Genomic DNA, 18,044 nt, shown 5'->3' on the forward strand with positions numbered 1-18,044 from the left:
TTTTCTAAACTATTCCAATCTGTTACTTAGACTTATTGTACCCGTTACTGAAATGGTTGTTCCAGTTTAGACGTTTAACTTAGTCTTCCCAACCCTGGCCAACATTCTGAAGCAAGTTGCAGTTGAATAAAAATGTCAAATGTTGAATATCCCCAATCTAGATGGATTTCAAAAGGCATAATGTGAGTTACAGGCCTGATGACATCTGTAAAACATAAGTTTCAGGTCACTGTATTAGGGTAAAACTAGGCCCTCAACAGAATATCTAGGGAAATTGTATTGTTTTATATAGTACCATTTTATCACAACATATTCACCCAAGGTCTCACTTGGTGAAAGCCACAGGACTGAAAATGAATGAACGCAACAAGCACATCTCTGTCACTAGCCAGCACAGTCATGGGTGATACTGGTAACTCTAGAATTCACTCGGAAGGCAGTCTGGGAAATATGTAAAACCCTACAGGAGGGCTGAAACATTTCTGGTTTTGATTTTGTTTGGACTTTTTAAAGAACCATCCCATCTATGATTCTTCTGAGGCCATAAAGTGGTTATTTTATGGCATTGCTCTAAAAAAAGCTTATTTGATTACAATTTGCTCTTTGATTTTTAAAAGAAGGGTAATTACCACCTTCCCACTTGGTTATGAATGCAGCATGAATACTTATGTCTAGATGATATTTAGTAACATTTAGCAGTGTTGGAATTGCTTATGGCGAGGCTGGTCAGAGCCTGTATATTGGCAGGAATGCCTGATAAATTTGAATCTTTTTTTATTTTGAAATTCCGTGTTTTTTGATGGTATTGTCGGTCTTTTTGAAAATGTCTCTACATATTTCTGCCAACCTTAATTTATGAACATAGTTTGCATCATAACTAGATGTAATCAGTCTGCAGCTTTTCAATGAAGGATAGTAGAAGGGGCTAGAAATGCAGACACTGGTGTCGCCTACAGTAGAAATGTTCGTTGTATTGCTGTGATTATTGCGGCTGTCGAGTACCCAAATCCTCTCTTCCCTTGGTCCCTTCCACTCTTCAGACTCTTGCAGCTCAATCATAATAATAATCTGGAGAGACGAGATGCTTCATAGGTTATTGCTTTCCGGGATCCTTGGGATGTCCATACCCCAAACCCTAACCTCAACTGTCACCTTAATTTAACCGTGTTGAATTTGAATTGCAATGTGGTGACGTCAGAGTGTGGACACCCGAAGGATCCCACTTAGATCCTTGCTTGATAGTCACTAAACGCCCGCGCTATAAAACCAGTGTTTGATAGAGTGCCATTCAAAAGAACGCAGTTGTGAATTCATTATAATGTGCCTGTATAAACTCGTATACCTTACCTTATTGAGACAAAACTGAGTTAATTTTGTATTACTAGAATGGATGTGGAATGTTCATGAAGAGCGCGCAAATAAATCGCTTTGATTGATTCATCGGATCTTGAACGTGAGTAACAGCAATTTAATTTGGCCACTCGTTATTACCAGCATGTGTAGGCAACATTTTACCGTTGTTGCCCGATATGCAAACCAAACAAAGTTTGTGGTCTTACTTTGGCTTAGTAATGAGAACATTCTCTCGTAGAGTACTGCTATTCCACCTAGAAATATTTACCCTATCCACAGTGGTTGTACTATATTATAGCCTTCACTCCAACTTGTGATGACATTTATGAACAACATAAATAATGGAACCGGCAATGTACTTCTTTCTGATAACCAACTTCAACATTTTGCAGAAAATTAAGTTTAGGAAATTAGCCTATCCTGAATAAATGTCAATGCCCATGTAACAGTACTCTTCTTGAATCACCAATATAACCCTGTTACACCCATGCCAATATTTTAGCGACAGTGACCATTTTTGTGATTGTCAACATTTTAATGTTCTCATCTTGGAATCAAACTAGATTTTCAACAAACAAAGAGCAGCCAATTAGTTTAATGCTTTGTGGCTATGTACTCCTACAATAGATTGCATTAGAAGACGTATAAAGACAAACTGCTGCCCTCAGGTTGAACTAAAAGTGTACCCATTAATTGAAGATTACATCCACTAACACATTATATCGAACACATTATTGGGGCCAAATTGTATGCCAAATTGCATTTCCACATGCCACTGAGCATAAACTGGTGTAATCAACATTATTTCCACTTCATTTCAACCCTAAAACTAAATATGATCGAAGTGGAAAACTGGTTGGATTTGCAAAAAGTCATCAATGTAAGGGAACTTCGTCTTTTTTTTCACTCAACTTTGAACCTAAATCCAATGACATGGTGAAATGTTTTGTTGATTTCACATTGAATTCACAGTCGTTGACAACTCAACCGAATGTAAATCAAAACTAAACTTCTGTGTTGAGTGGAATGTATTATAGAGGTGCTTGCTCAGATAGGAGCTGTGTCAGAATGCTCTTTTTCTGAGGCAGACTTCTTTTTCCTCAGTGAACTGCTGTAGAATGTCTGTGTCATTCCTGGGGGTCGAATCCTCTTCTAGTCCACCAGAGACTAAACCAGAAAAGGCTATTCCATGAGGTGGAATTAACAAATGAATTTCTCGGCACATCAGAAATGTAGTATCTTCTCTCACAATTTAATTGTTTCATTACATTATATCTGACTACACACACACACACGTCAGGTAGGATGGCAATACAATATTGTATGAATCATCCACTGGCATCCAGAGGTGTTTGATGTCTGTACCACTGATTCAATCTGTCGATCTGCCAGATGTCAGAGTGCCCACTGTTTCCTTCTGACGTTTTCTCTCCCCCTCCTGTCTAGGCTATTGCTCAGTGCTCTGACATGAGGCCATGGTAGGTAGACAGATGACCTTTGGATAAACCTGTCTCTGTGGACTCATGTTGACTTATGCTTAAAGTGCCTTTGAGCAAGCGGTGGGTCGGGGTTGGGGAGAGGTGGGTGGTTGAGGTTGAAGGACCTTTTCGTAACTCGGTCTCCCCGGTTACTGTTTTTCCAAGTTTGTGCCCTACCCTGGAGGCTGACTCACTGGACTAGAGGTTTTGTGGTCACCAATAGGCTGAGCAAAAGTCTGGAGCTTTTGAGACGCCAAGGCTGTGTTTCTCTTGGCACTATGTTGTACACTTTGGTCATGTTGAAAGCATGAAAAGAGAGAACGCTATGGGGAAGCTTTTACCCTGCCGCCAAGGCCAAATTGGGGGAAAAAATACTTTGTCATTTTAGGAATAGATTTTGTGTGTGCGTGCGTGCATGCACAATCCAGGATCCACGCTCAGAACCACAACAGTGGTGATGACAGTCTGTGTGTCTCAGCAGTTTCACAGTAAGACCAGCCAACCACACTGCTGACACTAGTCCAGGGAGAAGGAGATGACAGGTGAAATAATAGATAGACTTCCTGATGGAAGCTTCAACATCACTGTTACTTTATATCTTCTGCGTGAGGCTTTGCCTCTAAACAGTGCCAGCTTCATAGAGTGCTGTAGTACAGTAGACCTCCTTGGAGAGCTTCTGCTCGTTTCTATCCATATACTGTAGCTACATCCTCGGATTGATGGGCTCAGTGGAGGAGTAGGCATATTAGCCTGACGCCTTGACTTGTTTTTGAGTCATGAAGATCGTTATCTGTTGTTTTATGGGTAATGCTAACGCAAGCCCCACCCCTTCCTCCATGGCAGCTATTGATTGACTTGATCGATGCCCAGTTAGTGATCAGGCAGAGAAAGTCTATTCTCCAAGGGCTACTCACATTTAATAGGCTGTGCTGACATCATTTATCTTCTGTGGGCCATAACAAAGATTTAGTGTATTTGCTATCTGCTGTTTCAGGCCATTCACGGTACATCTAACCACAGGATTCCATGATATGCCCCCCCATAAAATACATTACTTTGAATAGATAGATACAGAGACATATATCTACATTTATGGCTCTAGATACTTGTAATCTATTTTACAGTGGTTTGTCTGTTGCCATGTTATGCTTTTCCCCCATTCAGTCATAGTTCCACAGCTTCTGTATACCTCCTATCCCCATTGGTCCCTGTCCTCTTTCCCCCTCACTGAAAATGCACCTGTTAAACAGTAGGAGGAACCTTTCAACAACCTTGTTTGTTATGAAGTTTTAATAACATTAAAGCACCGTGCAATGGTCCCACACTTCAATAGAAGCCATACAGATCTTAGCTCAAAACCACAGCTTGGTGCCAGATGTCTCAGCACTGGACTGCAATGACCTGCTGCCCTGAACTTGTGAAAACAGTGTCTTCTGGGAATGACTCTTACAACACTAGGCTAGTTATCCTTATCTCTCGAGTGATAGGACATGGACATACAATATGGGTCTTATAGACTCCTTTCAAGGCCCCATTTTCCCAAACTAGCGGTCACGACCCCATGTGGGGTCACCTGATTTGAAAATGGGGTTGCGCTTGGTTCATAGAATCGGGGTTGTTACACCAGTTTGGGAACCCTTCTGCTAATGTAATAGTTGCTGCCAGTAAGAGTCTTTGGTTGCATAGATATTCAAACCGTGTCAATGGTGTTGCGAGTTCATTGACTTACAGACACAACCCTCCAATAAATGTCAGAAGTTAAAATATTGGGGAAATATTTTTGTGGTTACATGTTCATTACATTTTCAGAAATGAGAGAAAATAGCCTGATGTTGATATATTTCAGTAGTGAATCTTTCTCTGTAACAAAAATAATGGTGGAAAAAGGAAACCTAATCTGAACCAATGAGGTAAATTAATCAGACTTACAGATCTCTGTGTTCTTCTAAGAACACATTTTGATTCCCCAACATCTAACCAGACTTACTCTGGGCCAGGCCTAAGGCTATGTCCCTGCCAACATCTAACCAGACTTAGCCTTAGGCCTGGCCCAGAGTAAGTCTGGTTAGATGTTGGCAGGGACATAGCCTTAGGCCTGGCCCAGAGTATGTCCCTGCCAACATCTAACCAGACTTACTCTGGGCCAGGCCTAAGGCTATGTCCCTGCCAACATCTAACCAGACTTACTCTGGGCCAGGCCTAAGTCTATGTCCCTGCCAACATCTAACCAGACTTACTCTGGGCCAGGCCTAAGGCTATGTCCCTGCCAACATCTAACCAGACTTACTCTGGGCCAGGCCTAAGGCTATGTCCCTGCCAACATCTAACAAGACTTACTCTGGGCCAGGCCTAAGGCTATGTTCTCTACCTGGATGCACTTATTCTCAATAGAGGGTGATGAACGGTGTGCTGTTATTCCAAAGCGTTCCAGTCCTTTTTACCACAAAGCCTAGTTTTTACTTATTGTTTTGCACAATACATATCACAAATCTCCCCTACCAGAATGGGATTCCTCTCTTTTGCAATGGTTCAGTGTTTTTTGTGCCATCTCTTTCCCAATCCCAGAGAAGAAGCTTCTCTGGTCTACTACCGGTCTCCCCTCACAGAGTGTTCTGAACAAGACATTCATCTGGAAGTGGTAAACATGTAGACCGGATTAGTTCACTTTCTTACTCTCCTCTTTAACTGCTTTGCCAAGTCTCTGGAACGACTGAGTATTAAGAGAGAGATGGACTGCACAACAAAGTCAGGCAAGAGTTGTCTATAGTCAGTCAATGTGAGAGGAAGGAGAAATGTAGAAGGGGTAAAGGAGACGGAGTATTGGGAGAGAGAGGGAAGAGTACTTTTTAATGTCATATTTTATCTGAAATAATGGCATGATTTATAGAGAACACACTCTCTGTCGTATTTTATTTCCTTCTCCTTTCCTGTAGTCAATCCTGCCCAAAGCAGATCTTTGTGAAGGCTGTAAATACCAGGGGTGTAGTGCTGCCAAATTGCGGAGGAGTGACGCTCCCTCACTTTTTTTCAATTATAGAATACACAGTGCTGGTAAAACTATTTCTGGAAAATGTATTCGGATAAATTCTAAATAAATTCTATTTAATTACCACAAAAATTCCATGAAAAATGATAGAATCACAAACTAAATAAATATGTATAGTAGCCTAGAGGTAAATGGTGGTTTCTTCCCTGTATTCTCTCTGATGGTGGCGAGAATGATGAAGAACTATAGACTACATGTGTGCAATGTGGAGGCCCGTCGGAGTCTTGACCACTTTGGCCAATCAGAACATTACAAAAAAATCCAAATTCACTGTGTGTCTGCCTTGACGTTCATCTTGCGCAGTGGAACCCAGAATGATATGTGACCACTTGGTTACACCGTTCTGCCATGGACACCCCAACCAGAGTGGCCACTGCATAGCCCAAGGAGCCTGACTCTCTGGAAGTTGCTGTAGCCCTGCTTGTGATATTTAGCCTACATTGGCTATAGGTTGAGACGCAGGGCCGTTCTAGCTTGGTATGTCAGGGTGGGCAATTGGAAATGTGAATTGGGCCAAGTTGGAGGTAATAATGTATGTAGGTTATAGTTTATTGAGATGTATGAATACACCACACCAAAAGCTTGATTTTATGGCTGTTTTAAAACAAATTTCCTGCAATTATTTATGTTCACTGCTTGTTCAATTGATTTGATAGAATGTTTAATCTATGCAAATAAATTATATGAATTGATAGTTCACCTCTCTGTTTTCTTTTGAACAGTACTGTATATTGTAAACATGTGTTCAAGCTAATGTAACATATGGGATATGAACCTAGGTCTCCCACAGGAGCAACCAATCTCTTAGACCGTTACACCAATAGGAAATTCCCAATTGGGCTGAGGGCAGACACTGGTTTTGAAGTTCACAGGCAGGGTTGCCTGGTTGCGTGACCGCGACTGCCTCATGTCCACAAAACGAATCAAATCAAAGTTTATTTATAATACAGCATTTTAAGCTTCACAATACAATGAAATGCCTACTCACAATAAAGTTATCCTTGCAAACAGTGCAATGATAGTAAGCTGGAGATTGTCTGGTTGGATATTTGCCTTCCCAAAACCAAGCCGATTTTGTTTGGTGTGTTACTGGCTGCCCAATCAGATTGCATTCAATGAAGGTCTTGAAATTGTTGTCAAATTGTAATGATTCCCTGGTGAAGGAAATCATTTTGTTTGGGGATTTCAATAATGATGTTTGCAAAAAGGATAGCACATCCCGCAATGTCTTTATGCACTTCTGTAGATCACTTACTCAGACCCAATTGATAATAGATCCCACCAGGGTATCTGAAACAGTGCAAAGTATGATTGACTTAATATTAGTGTCTGATAAATCCAAAATATAGCAGAGTGGAGTAATAGTATATGGAATCAGTGATCAATTTATTACATTTTGCACAAGGAGAGTTTTTAAAGATACATTTAAGTGTCACAAAACTGTTAGAATCAGAGGACTCAAAAAATACTGTGTTGAAATGTTTAAGTGGCTAAAATTGACTGGTCACCTGTGCTGGATAGTGTAGGGGTAGACAGTGCCTGGGAAGCCTTTAAATGTGGATTCCTTGGTGAGGTGAATGTGATTGCTCCTATTAGACAGGTCAGAATAAAGTGGAGATCTAGCCCTTGGTTTAATCATGAGATTCTAGAATCTATCCAAGCAAGGAATAAGGCCAAATGTAAGAACTCTCAAGAGCAGCATGATTTTGTCCTATATAAACGTCACAGAAATGAAGCACAGAGCAGGATGGATGAAGCACAGAGCAGGATGGATGAAGCACAGAGCAGGATGGATGAAGCACAGAGCAGGATGGATGAAGCACAGAGCAGGATGGATGAAGCACAGAGCAGGATGGATGAAGCACAGAGCAGGATGGATGAAGCTAAAAGGGGTTACTTTGCTGATAAAATCATTGAAAAGAAAAGACCCTAAAAGGTTTGGGAAATAATTTAACTAGGCTGTAGTAGTACCACCAAAAATAAACAAAAGAGTATTAGGCTCAACATCAGGGGGGAGATGGTATATGAAAAAGCAGAGGTTGCCAATAAATTTAACTTCTTTTTTAAATTTTTTTTTTTTTTTTACTTCTGTTGCCAGTAAGCTGGCTAGCAAGCTGCCCACCAGTTCTGGTTTGTATGGGGATGACCAAGTCAAGAAGTATTATGCCGAGTTAGGGGTTCAGCCAAACTCTTTTTCTTTTGCAAAGGTATAGCCAGTATGCTAGCAGAGTTTAAACGCTCCAAAGTCACAGGCCAGGATAACATTCCTGCAAGGTTTCTTATAGATTCTGCTGAGCAAATTGGCCCTTGTATTACACATATCATTAACCTCTCTTTTGAATTAGGCATCTTTCCCAGGGACATTAAACACACTAAAGTTATACCTCTGTATAAGAAAGGGATAAGGTCTGAACCTGGGAATTATAAGCCTGTATCTATCCTCAGTATAACATCAAAGATCCTGGATAGAGTTTTACATGAGCAAGTGTATTAATACATGTCAACAAACAAAGTCTAATTAATGATTTTCAGTCTGGTTTTAGAAAAACATACTCCACTGATTCATGTCTACTTTATTTGACTGACTTCATCAGGAAAGAGATTGATGAAGTGAATCTGTGTGGAACGGTACTGCTTGACGTACAGAAGGCCTTTGATACAGTTAACCACTGTCTCCTAATCTCCAAACTGGAGGCACTGGGGTTAAGCAGTTTCCCTCTAGGCTGGGTAAAGTCCTATTTATCAGGAAGGGAGCAAGTAGTAGAGGTTAATGGTTCACTGTCTCAGGCAAAACCAATGAGTTGTGACATTCCGCAGGGGAGCTTGCTTGGGCCTCTACTGTTTTTACTGTCTATTAACGATATGAAAGATGCTTGTTCTTGCCGTCTTTTCCTTTATGCGGATGACTCGACACTTCCTGTGTCTCACGAAAGTAAAACTATGTTGGAGAGCATATTTAGCACAGACTTACGAACATTAGCAAATGGCTTGGACATAATGCACCATCTCTGAACTTAGGTAAAACTGAGGCAATTCTTTTTGGATCCAGACCTGAATTGAGTACAGTAGGTCCTCTGAAATTAAGGGGTGAGGTGCTGACTACTAAAACCTCTGTTAGCTACCTAGGATGCATCCTTGATGGAAGCTTGGGAGGTGTGAGCATGGCTACTAAAGTGCTAGGGAAGGTTAATGTTAGGACTGAGTTTTTGGCTAGAAAGTCCAAGCTGCTTGATAAGGGCTCCATGAAAGTACTAGCCACTGCCCTTATTCAATACCATTTTGACTACGCTAGTACTTCCTGGTCTGGGGACTTCTCTAAGCTTATGAAGGGCAAGCTCCAGATAGCCCAGAACAAGCTGATCAGGGTAGTATTGAAGGTGAGTCCACATACTCACATAGGCAGGAGCTGCTTTCAGGAACTGAACTGGCTGCCTGTTGAGGCTACAGTGTCCCAGATTAGACTGGGTTTGGTTTACAGGAGTATTCATGGTTCTGCGCCCAAATATTTAACGGACTACTTTCCCCATGTTAGGGACACACAATCACTGCACCAGATCAGGTGTTGCTAATGTGTGCTTATAGAGGTTCCTTATAGAGGTAATGCTGGGAAATGTACTTTATTGTATACTGGAGCCTCCGAGTAGAATGAGTTGCCACAACGTCCTCTCTGGGCAGCTTTCAAAATAATGTAAAAAACTGTTTGTCTTCTGTGCCCAAATGAATGACCCCCAGTGGTGGAAAAAGTACCTAATTGTCATACTTGAGTTCAAGTAAAGATACCTTAATAGAAAAAGACTTAATTAAAAGTCATCTAGTAAAATACTACTTGAGTAAAAGTATTTGGTTTTAAAAATACTTTAGTATCAAAAGTAAATGTAGTTGCTAAAATATACTTAAGTATCAACAGTAAAAGTACAAAAAATTTAACATTCCTTAAATTCAGCAAACCAGAAGGTACAATAATTAAAAACATTTGTTTTTACAGGTAGCCAGGGTCACACTCATAATTTACAAACAAAGAATTTGTGTTTAGTGAGTCTGCCAGATCAGAGGGAGTAGGATCTGGTGCTGTCATACTGTGTTCAACTGTGTTCGATCTTGTCTAGCCATCTTGTTTCAAGAGGACCACAATGGAAATAAGTCCCAGATTGCATTGTGTTTATCCTCCATGATTTTACTCATGTGTATGTATGGCTTTTTCAAGTTTTTCAAGGGTGCTTGTTCTTTCAAAATGGTGGAGGTAATAAACTAAACTATATGTATTAGTATTTACATAAGACTATAGCTATACCACGTAGTCGTAGGCCTATTAGGCAATAGGTTACATGCACATTATTGTGGTTTGTTCGTGAACTGGCCGAATGGCAGTGCTGTCCTTCAGCATTACAAGTTGGTTCAACAAATGGAAGTTAGAGGTAGTTTTGTGGCAACCCAACGAAAGGGGTTAAATATGTGTAAAAAAACAAACATTAAAAAAACTATAATATATATATATATAAGACACCTCAAAACCTTTTTTCTTATGATTTAGCTATTTACTGTCCTTTTTGCCATTTCTGAATGTGTTATCCAATGCATTTCTATAGACTTTAGTAGTAAAGGCCAAAATCAATATCTTAACTTTGTTTAAAATTACTTTTTTTCTTACACCTAAAATTCTCAATCAAATGGCTAAATGATGTGCCTCCCGGGTGGCACAGTGGTCTAGGGCACTGCATCGCAGTGCTAGCTGTGCCACCATAGACTCTGGGTTCGCGTCCAGGCTCTGTCGCAGCCGGCTGCTACCGGGGGTTCCGTGGGGCGACGCACAATTGACCTAGCGTCGTTAGGGAGGGTTTGGCCGGTAGGGATATCCTGTGGCGGGCCGGGTGCAGTGCACAGTAACTACTAACAATTGGGGTAAAATTAAAATATAAATACTTTTTTTTTGCTAAATCTTAAATAAATGCCATATGTAAGCTTAGCAATAAAACCTCTCCCTCAAAGTGATCAAAACAAAGGAGATGACTGTGGACTACAGGAAAAGAAGGGCCAAGCACAGAGCAGGTTGAGTGCTTCCAAGTTCCTTGGTGTCCAAATCACCAACAAACTATCATGGTCCAAACACACCAAGATAGTCATGAAGAGAGCACGACAATGCCTATTCCCCTGCAGGACACTGAAAAGATTTGGCATGGATTTGGCATTGGCATATCCTCAGAAAGTTATAAAGCTGCACCATCGAGAGCATCCTGAATGGTTGCATCACAATCTGTTATGGCAACTGTTCCATATCGGACTGCAAGGCGCAACAGAGGGCAGTGCGTATGGCCCAGTACATCACTGGAGCCAAGCTTCCTGCCATCCAGGACCTCTATACCAGGCAGTGTCAGAGGAAGGCCCTAAAAATGCCCAAAGCTACTCTAGTCAAAGACTGTTCTCTCTGCTACCGCACGGCAAGTGGTACCGGAGCGCCAAGTCTAGGTCCAAAAAAGACTTCTTAACAGCTTCTACCCCGAAGCCATAATACTGCTGAACAGCTAATCAAATGGCTACCTGGACTATTTGCATTGATCCCCCCCCCACCCCCTTTTTTACATTGCTGCTACTTGCCGTTTATTATCTGTGCTTCCCCCTACCTACATGTACATATTACCTCAATTATCTCAACTAACCTGTACCCCCGCACATTGACTCGGTACTGGTACCCCCTGTATTTAGCATAGTTCTTGTTATTTTATTGTTGGTCTTTTATGTTTTTAAACTTTTGTTTATTTAGTAAATATTTTTTTAAACTCTTATTTTTCTCAACTGCTTTGTTGGTTAAGGGCTTGTAAGTAAGCATTTGATTTGATAAAATGTCACACTACATCACATAATGAAGGATTAATTAGCATTTTACATAAGATAACAAAATATGATAGCATAGTATGCCTATAGCGCTACTGTTACACCAAAAACACCTAATTTCTGATGAGATTTTAGGATGGTTAGCCAATATACAGTTCATTCGGAAAGTATTCAGACCCCTTGGCTTTTTCCACATTTTGTTACATTACAGCCTTATTCTAAAATGTATTAAATTATTCTTTACATTTTTTCATCGACACACAATATCACATAATGACAAAGCCAAAAAAGGTTTTTAGAAATGTGTGCAAAGTTATAAAAAAACCTGAAAATGTACCCAATTATTCAGATCATTTACTCAGTACTTCGTTCAAGCACCTTTTGCAGCGATTACAGCCTTGAGGCTTCTTGGCTATGACACTGCAAACTTGGCACACCTGTATTTTGGGAGTTTCTCCCATTCTTCTCTGCAGATCCTCTCAAGCTCTGTCAGGTGAGATGCAGAACGTCGATGCACAGCTATTTTCAGGTCTCTCCAGTAGAGGTCGACCGATTAATCGGAATGGCCAATTAATTTGGTCCGATTTCAAGTTTTCATAACAATCTGACATTTTTATTTTTGGGGGCCAATTTTTTAAATTATTTTTTTATACCTTTATTTAACTAGGCAAGTCAGTTAAGAACACATTCTTATTTTCAATGACGGCCTAGGAACAGTGGGTTTACTGTCTTGTTCAGGGGCAGAACGTCAGATTTTCACCTTGTCCACTCCGGGGATCGAATCTTGCAACCTTACAGTTAACTAGTCCACCGCAATAACAACCTGCCTCTCTCTCGTTGCACTCCACGGAGACTGCCTGTTACGCGAATGCAGTAAGCCAAGATAAGTTGCTAGCTAGCATTAAACTTATCTTATAAAAAACAATCAATCATAATCACTAGTTAACTACACATGGTTAATGATATTACTAGATATTATCTAGCGTGTCCTGCGTTGCATATAATGTGACTGAACATACAAGCATACAAGTATCTGACTGAGCGGTGGTAGGCAGAAGCAGGTACGTAAACATTCATTCAAACAGCACTTTCAGGCATTTTGCCAGCAGCTCTTCATTGTGCGTCAAGCATTGCGCTGTTTATGACTTCAAGCCTATCAACTCCCGAGATGAGGCTGGTGTAACCGAAGTGAAATGGCTAGCTAGTTAGCGTACTAAAGTGCCTATAAGAACATCCAATAGTCAGCTGATGTACGAATGGCTTTATAAATACATTTGATTTGATTTGGCTGTCATCTGCCTTCTACTGAGGAGTGGCTGAAACATCTCAATGATGGTCAATGGAGACAGTATGCACCTGCTCTCAATTTCGAGTATCATAGCAAAGGGTCTGAATACTTACGTAAATATGGTAATTCCACTTAAAAAAATTTTTTTTTAATACATTTGAAATATTTTTGCTTTGTCATTGTTGGGTATTGTGTGTAGATTGCTGAGGGAAAAAATAATTTCATCCATTTTATAAGGCTGTAACGTCACAAAATATGGAAAAAGTGAAGGGGTCTGAATACTTTACAAATGCACTGTACGCTTTGATTGAAATTAGGTAGCCTCCTGTATGCTTGGTGTTTGAGGGTATTAAAATACAACCTTTTCTTCAGACAATGTGTGTGAGCATATGCAGACGTTGCAATTGGAGGATGCATTTTCTATAATGATATGGTATTCAATTGGCTACATCTGGTACAAACTTTGATTGAGGAAATGTTGACGTCTGAATATATTCAGTTAAAAAAAAAATCTTCACACTCCCATTCCAGAACATGGATGAAAGCGAGTACTTTAAAGGATGGAGACATCCCCTATGATGGCACTTTGTGTCTTTGAAAGCCTACCTAGGAATCCCACTGGGCTGCTGCCTGTCACATTCTCCCATAGCACAGAGAGGGGTGAAGAGGGGGCTGGTGTGTGTGTGTGTGGAGGGTGTGATGGAGGCTGTGAAATACAGGTGACTGCATAACCTACTCCCAATTAAATGCCACAAGGCCTGATATTCATGAATTACACAAGAACATGTAAATCTGCCATTTTATATGAATTACAATCTACCTTTTAATATCGGACTGTCACAGCATTGTGTCTTCCTGGCGGTAGTTTCGCTCTCTCTTCTTGATATCTGAGGATTGGACATGGAGAGAGACCAGGGGTAATGGTCAGAGGGACATATGGAATGGAATAGGGAAGGGTCAATGCAGATAATCTGGATAGCTTGCCTTGCGGTAGCATAGAGAATAGTCTATGACTTGGGTGGCTGGAGTCTTTGAACATTTTTAGGGCTTTCCTCTGACACTGCCTGGTATAGAGATCCTGGATGGACCCCCATTTCCTGTAGTCCACAATCAGCTTCTTTGTTTTGCTGATGTTTAGGGAGAGGTTGTTGTCCTGGCACCACTGCCAGGTCACTGACCTCCTCTCTATAGGCGGTCTCGTCCTAGTCGGTGATCAGGCCTACCACCGTCGTGTCATCAGCAAACTTAATGATGGTGTTGGAGTCGTGCGCTGCCACGCAGTCTTACAGGAGGGGACTAAGCGTGCACCCCTGAGGGGCCCCTGTGTTGAGGGTCCTCGTGGCGGATATGTTGTTGCTAATCTCACCAACTGGGGCCGGCTCGTCAGGACGTCCAGGATCCAATTGCAGAAGGAGGTGTTTAGTCCCAGGGTCCTTAGCTTAGTGATGAGCTTGGGAGGCACTATGGTGTTGAATGCTGAACTGTAGTCAATAAACAACATTCTCACATAGGTGTTCCTCTTGTCCAGGTGGTAGAGGACACTGTGGAGTGCAATAGAGAGAGTATCATCTGTGGATCTGTTGTGGCGGTATGCGAATTGGAGTGGGTCCGGGGTGTCTGGGATGATGGGGTTGATGTGATCCATGACCAGCCTTTCAAAGCATTTCATGGCTACAGATGTGAGTGCTGTGGAGAAACCTGTCTAAATGACTATTATCTGGGTGTCTTGGGCACAGGGACTATGGTGGTCTGCTTGAAACATGTAGGTATTACAGAATAGGTCAGGGAGAGGTTGAAAATATCAGTAAAGCCACCCGCCAGCTGGTCAGTGCATGCTCTGCTGAGTATGTGTCCTGGTGATCCGTCTGGTCGCAGGGCCTTGTGAATGTTAACCTGTTTAAAGTTCTTACTCACATCTGCTATGGAGAGTGAGATCACACAGTTGTCTGGAACTGCTGGTGCTCTCATGCATGGTTCAGTGTTGCTTGCCTCGAAGTGAACATAGAAGGCATTTAGCTTGTCTGGTAGGCTTGTGTCACTGGGCAGCTCGCGGCTGGGTGTCTCTTTGTAATCCGTGATAGTTTGCAAGCCCTGCTACATCCGACCAGCATCAGAGCCGGGGTATTAGGATTCAATCTTATTCTTGTATTGACGCTTTGCCTGTTTGATGGCTCGTAGGAGGTCATAGCGGGATTTCCTATAAGAGTCCGGATTAGTGTCCCGCTCCTTGAAAGTGGCAGCTCAACATTTAACTCACTGCGGATGTTGCCTATAATCCTTGGCTTCTGGTTTGGGATATTGTGACGACCCTCCCACTCTGTCTGCCGTATTCTTTCTCTTTGCTCTTGCTTTCCTTATTAGGATGTTGGTGGGCGGAGCTGCAAGGGTCGTCAGCGAAATGGGACACACCTGGGCTTGGGTGTGTCTCAGGATAAATACACTTCTTCCCCATTCATTGAGGAGACTCTCTCCATGCAGACACACTGATAGATTTTGGTTATGGCATTTTTGTGGATGTTTTGTTTGTTTGCGTTGGCACCTTTCAACGCCCCTCATTATCATATTTATGCACGCAACCACTCACTTACACTACTGATTACTGACTACACACACCATTGCCAATTGTATTTAGTTTACGTTAATAAATCTATTTTGTTATTCCTTATCTCCATGTTGTCTCCCTTTTTGTTACGAACTTCGAGCCGGTTCATGACAATATGTGCGTACGGTCACTGTTGGGGGTTTGTGTGTGTACCTTGGTGGACAAGTGTGTGTGTGTGGGAAAGGGAGAGACCTGCTGTAATGGGCTCCTGGAGGCATCCCTTCTCTGTTTACAGAGAAAGTAAAAAGTAGCTTTCTCCTGGCATCCGCCAAACCCAGATTCGCCCGTCGGACTGCCAGATGTTGAAGTGTGATTCATCACTCCAGAGAACGTGTTTCCACTGCTCCAGAGTCCAATGGCTGTGAGCTTTACACCACTCCAGCTGACGCTTGGCTTTGCACATAGTGATCTTAGGGTTGTGTGCGACTGCTCGGCCATGGAAACCCACATTTCCCGGCGAACAGTTCTTGTGCTGACGTTGCTTCTAGAGGCAGTTTGGAACTCTGTAATGAGTGTTTATGACAAATTATTTTTATGTACAACACGCTTTAGCACTCTGCGATCCCATTCTGTGAGCTTGTGTGGCCTCCCACTTCGCTGCTGAGAAGTTGTTGCTCCTAGATGTTTCCACTGCTCCGGTACCGGGGAAGCTCTAGCAGGGCAGAAATTTGACGAACTGACTTCTTGGAAAGGTGGCATCCTATGACGGTGACACATTGAAAGTCACGGAGCTCTTCAGTAAGGCCATTCTACTACAAATGTTTGTCAATGGAGATTGCATGGCTGTGTGCTCGATTTTATAAACCTGTCAGCTACGGGCTAAAATAGCCAAATCCACTCATTTAAAGGGTCAAATTACAACACTTTTATTTTACATAGTCCACCCATTTTAGGGGACCAAACGTATTGTGACAAATTCACTTATATGTGTATTAAAGTAGTCAAAAGTGTAGTATTTGGTCCCATATTCATAGCACACAATGATGACTTCAAGCTTGTGAATACAAATTTGTTGATGCCTTTGCTGTTTGTTTTGGTTGTATTTCAGATTATTTGGGCTCGATAGAAATTAATGGTAAATAATGTATTGTGTCATCACTCTTATTGTAAATATGAATATAATATGTTATTAAAGACTTCTACATTAATGTGGATGCTACCATGATTACGGATAGTCCTGAATGAATCGTGAATAATGATGTGTGAGAACGTTACAGATGCACAGATATCATACCACCCCCAAAAAAATGCTAACCTCCACTGTTACTGTAATGGTGAGCGGTTAGCATGTCTTGGGGGTATGATATTTGTGCGTCTAACTTCCCCACTCATCACTTTAACCTCATAGTCATTGTACAATTTCAAATCCAAAGTGCTGGAGTACAGAGCCAAAACAACAACAAAAAATGTGTCACTGTCCCAATACTAATTTATTAATCTGCCATCCTAGAAGTTGTTTGTGTGAGGGGCGTTGTACAAAAAAAAAAATCAGTGATTGGAACGTCTCTAACAAATGTAACCAATCAAAGTTGATAACGGAATTGTTTAGGCCGGCTCTGGCCCAACCCATCGGTTTCAGGGACCAATCAGAACAGTCGGAATGTGTTTGCGTTCATAAGTGTAATGCTGAACTTACACACGCTTCCTAATGTTTATCTGGCTGGCCTCACTCAGCTCAAGTCAATAGATTACAATTTATCTCCTTGGCAGGGAATGAAAGCCACGTATAAATCTTGATATTTGTTCCTGCAGGCCCTAATACTCCAATTTAATTCAGAACACAGAGAAAGAGACAGTGAGACAGATTGGCCAGAGCGATGTGGTAGCCAGGCAACCACCTTGTGGAGAGAACCTCAAACACATTGCATTTTTTGGGGGTAATTGTATTTCTAACTCAGCTCAAGAGCATGTAGACATTGTGGGCAATCCAAATGGAAATTGGACTCGCATCAACCTTTGTAACATTGAGCACTCATGGTGTCTGCAAACATCTGCTCGGATATCCACAAAGATTCTAGATTATGGTAGAAATGACTGTGGGTGTGTGTGTTACTGTATCAATCATTCCCTTCCATACGGTAAAAAAATATATCAAATGTGTTTTAAATACATTTGCATATTTCCTCAAATGTATGTAATGCTTGATAATATTATTAAATGAATGGTAATGACATCTAGTCTACAGGGTGGCCAAAGTGGTTCCTAATTCGGCTTCTTAAATTCCTCTATGTATTCTAGGGCCCTATATCACGTATTGTAAGGTCCTATAAAGCGTTTTGTAGGGCCCTATAACACCTATTGTAAGGTCCTATAAAGCGTATTGTAGGACCCTATATCACGTATTGTAAGGTCCTATAAAGCGCTTTGTAGGGCCCTATAACACGTATTGTAAGGTCCTATAAAGCGTATTGTAGTGTCACACCCTGACCATAGTTTACTTTGTATATT

The 18,044-nt window shown here is 41.4% G+C and overlaps 1 protein-coding gene across 2 annotated transcripts in view; it reads left to right on the forward strand.

Moving 5' to 3' along the window:
- Nucleotides 1-1,236: 1,236 nt before the first annotated feature.
- Nucleotides 1,237-18,044, forward strand: part of LOC112253074 (carbohydrate sulfotransferase 15) — a 35,382-nt gene continuing 18,574 nt past the window's right edge. For both annotated transcript variants that reach the window (XM_024424967.2, XM_024424966.2), the window contains exon 1: nt 1,237-1,453. The gene's annotated coding sequence lies outside the window, so the exon portion shown is untranslated. The remainder of the gene's footprint in view (nt 1,454-18,044) is intronic.

This window comes from Oncorhynchus tshawytscha, linkage group LG06, assembly GCF_018296145.1.
Source record: "Oncorhynchus tshawytscha isolate Ot180627B linkage group LG06, Otsh_v2.0, whole genome shotgun sequence".
Lineage (NCBI taxonomy): Eukaryota > Metazoa > Chordata > Actinopteri > Salmoniformes > Salmonidae > Oncorhynchus > Oncorhynchus tshawytscha.